Genomic DNA, 3,706 nt, shown 5'->3' with positions numbered 1-3,706 from the left:
ATGACACAGTTGTTTTCATGTTTGGGATTGCCCCAGTCTGAATTGGCCTGATGTCCTGAAACTTAACAAGGGGAGGCTGTGGCTGCCCCTGGGTCCATGGAAGTGTCCAAGGCCAGGCTGGACAGGGCTTGGAGCACCCTGGGACAGTGGAAGGTGTCCCTGCCCATTGCAGGGGGTGGAATGGGATGAGCTTTAAGGTCCCTCCACCCAAACCATTCTGGGATTCCATGAAACTGGGGCATTGGCACCCTGAAATTTGCAGCCTTTACACAGCCAAGAGAGGGTCAGGCCCCATGCAATAAATGTACACTCCAAGTTGGTGTTTTCCTTGGTTATCTTTTGTGGGCCTTAAGGAGTAGAGGTCTCCTAAAAACTTCCTGCAGAGATCTGGAGTTTAAAAATAACAGCTGGAGGTTTTTTGAGCAGTCACGTGGATGCAGCGGCTGCATTGAGAACAGGAGCGGGATGCAGAGAGGTGAGTGTTCCTTCATGCAATTTCCTGCCTCAGAATAGTTCAAGGAATGGTCAGCAGAAGCAACATGACTGAGCCATTGCTCAGGAATTCTGCAGTGCCTCCCATCAGCCCCTGCCCAGCCCCTCTGCAGTCCCATGTCTGAGCATGTGCCTAGTGTGGCTTTGCCAAGGTAACCACTTTTGGGGCCAGTTTTTCACCAGAATGGGATTTGGGAAATCCTGCTGGCCCACCTGGCTTTTGATTCATTGTGACCTTACATTGATTCTCTGCTGTACCTCATTCCCTGAGGGTATGCTGGGGGTGCCAGGACCCCTGGAAGTGTAACCACTACACTATGACATAATTACCTCCAGCAACCACATGTGCTAATTACAAGGTGCTGTGTGCTTGCCAATAAAGCACTGAGTCAAACACAAGGATGTGAGTGGCTGGTGACTGAAATCCCTCCCAACAGCCACTGCCAAAGGAATGTCTGGTTCCCAGTCTCTTTGTTAACAAATGGAAATGGGAAGGAATTTAAAACCAAACCACTTCTGCCTGTGGAAATGGGCTCGCTCTTGACTTATCCTTATAATCCAGCAGTTTCTTCCATGGTTTTCCTAATGCTACTTTTTTTTTCCTCCTGGAATCCATACTGCAATTCCTGAAGTGTTTCTTGTGCCTCTAATTTCCCCCGGGATCACTGACAGCGTTACTGAGGTGCCCCATGACTGCACTGCATGGGGTGGTATCTTGGGAGTATCTTGCACATAACACCCCTTGCTGCAGGGGGGGGATTCCCCTCAGTGACTCACTCACTCTCCATCCATGGCAAGCACCTGATGGCTCTTCTCCTTGGGGATCATGTTCTCCATACCAACTTCTGGGCTGCAAATATTGATGAAATAATTAAAACTTGGAGGAGGGTGGGAAGCAACCCAGCATGTGGTGGGATGGATCCCCCCAAGCTTTTCTGAGAATGAGAGCTGTCTAAATGCTGGGAGCAGGCAATCTTCCATGTAAATCCATAATTGTGTGGTGGGTGTTTTAAGGGATTATAACCAACTCATTTTACTCGAAGTAAAACAAACACTTGGGGCATTCAAAGCATTCAGGAAAACAGCAGGACACCAGGAAGTCTGTTCTACCATAGAATCCCAGAGTGCTTTGGGTTGGAAGGGACCTTAAAGCTCAGTCCAACCCCCATGGGATTATACAGGTGTAAATGCTGCACCTGGAGCCTCCAGAACAAGGAGGAATGCAAATGGATGCACGTACCTGCTGGTGCTGTGCAGCTCGTTTGCCTTATACTTTATGCTTTAAATCCCAAAATTCACCAGGAAAGCATAAATTGGTGTGTGGGATCTGTTGGGCTGCTGTATAAGCAGCTGACTTTAGTCTCCCCAGTGACTTGTGGGGGATCAGGCTTGGGTGTTTCAGGATTTGCTCCAATAACCCCCACACCCCCACTTCAGCAGGAGTCACCTTCCTCCTCACATGCAAATCAAGCTCTTATCCTTAGGATCCCCCTTAATGCAATGTTTCTGCATCTCCAGAGGCTGGTGGGGAGCTGGGAAAAGTTTTTTGGTTTGGCTCAGTTCTAACCCAAATTTCCCTTCCCTTCCCTTCCCTTCCCTTCCCTTCCCTTCCCTTCCCTTCCCTTCCCTTCCCTTCCCTTCCCTTCCCTTCCCTTCCCTTCCCTTCCCTTCCCTTCCCTTCCCTTCCCTTCCCTTCCCTTCCCTTCCCTTCCCTTCCCTTCCCCCATGGTTTCCAAAGCTGTTAAACTGGCTGGGCCATTCCTGCAGGGAAAGAGCAGGCTTGGCCTTGGCGTGGTTTTTCCATCCAAGCCCTTGCTCAGCCCTTTCCTTCCCCGCCAGCAGGTTATTTATGGAGGAAGGGGTGGGAATGGCAGGGAATGCACTCCTGGAAGCTGCTGGCTTTCACATTTTTTAATTGCTTTTACTTTCAGTTCCATTTTCAGTTACCAGGGTCAGGTGATGCAGGCGCTAGGCCAGCCCCAATTAACAACCCCTCACCTCAGCCTCAGGTTTTATTTATAATTTAAGTCTTTTCACCAACTCCCATTGATGAATGGGAACTCTGTTCTGTGATGGCAAATGGGGCTTGTACTTGAGGTTTTTAGGAACTTTTCCCACCAATGGAGGCTTGGGCTGGAACAACAATGTGGCCCATTTTGGGATCTATGGTGCCACCAGCACAGGGACCCCAGCAAAGAGCTGGATCCCCCATTCCAGGTTGCTGGAGCAGAACTGAAGGAAGCACTGCTGAAGCCCGAGGTGGTGGGGTGCTATATGGATCCCCCATTTTTCCCTCACCACTGATAATTTCCTTTGAGGCCAGCACCCCGAAGTGCAGCAAAGCTGCAGGCTGGGCCCTGGCTCAGAGCTGGGCGGCTGGTGTGCACCTCATGTCCCCAAACCCACTGTGTGTCCACTCATCAGGCACCCAACAGCACTGTCCCCTCCTGTCCCCCTGGACTGTGAGGGAACCAACACCATCTCCCCTTATCCCCCTCACATCCCTCCTTGCTGTGAAAGAACCAATGCCACCTTCTCTTGTGTCCCTTCACTGTGTCATGGCAGTGTCCCAAATGCCATCTCCCCTCGCTGAGGTCAGGGCCATGACAGACCCAAGGCCATCTCCCCCCACATCCCCTCACTAATCTCAGGGCTGTGAGTGAGCCAGTGCCACCTCCCTCTATGCCCTCACTGTCCTCAGCATCATGTCCCCTCATGTCCCCTCACTGAGCCCCGGGCTGTGAGGAACCCAGTCCCACCTTCCCTCACTGTCCGCAGTGGCACATCGCCTCGCCTCCCCTCAACTGTCTCCAACGCCATTTCCCCTCAGGGTCCCCTCGCGGGGTCACGAGCGTCCCTCCGCCGCCGCGGGCGCCATTTGGGGCGGGCTGGGTTCGGCTCCACTCGGCTCTGTTCGGCCGGCTTGGGCTCGGCCAGGCCGGGTTCGCCTCATCCCCGGGCGGGGCGGTGCCGTTGCCCGCCCAGGGCGGTGCCGTTGCCGGCCCGGGGCGGGCAGCGCCGCTCGCTCCCTCCCTCCGTCACTCCCTCCTTTCCCGTGACCTCAGTTCCCGGCGGAGCGCGGCCCCAGCGCGGCTCGGCTCCGCTGTGCTCCCGCGGGGCCCGCTCGCCCCCGCGCCCGGCCATGGCGCGCTGAGCGCCGCGGAGCCGCCAGCCCGGGGCCGGCCGGGGCAGCCGGCAGGACGGAGCCGGCAGG

The 3,706-nt window shown here is 54.5% G+C and overlaps 1 long non-coding RNA gene across 1 annotated transcript; it reads right to left on the bottom strand.

The window, feature by feature from the left end:
• Positions 1–316: 316 nt before the first annotated feature.
• Positions 317–3,657, bottom strand: LOC128798912 (uncharacterized). Its single transcript, XR_008434594.1, has 3 exons — positions 3,252–3,657; positions 1,274–1,342; positions 317–499 (listed from the first exon to the last, which is right to left on the bottom strand). It is a non-coding gene; the product is annotated as an uncharacterized LOC128798912 (long non-coding RNA).
• Positions 3,658–3,706: the final 49 nt, after the last annotated feature.

The sequence above is a fragment of the Vidua chalybeata genome, chromosome 22 (assembly GCF_026979565.1).
Source record: "Vidua chalybeata isolate OUT-0048 chromosome 22, bVidCha1 merged haplotype, whole genome shotgun sequence".
NCBI lineage: Eukaryota > Metazoa > Chordata > Aves > Passeriformes > Viduidae > Vidua > Vidua chalybeata.
This window is presented reverse-complemented; position numbering and strand designations above follow the sequence as displayed.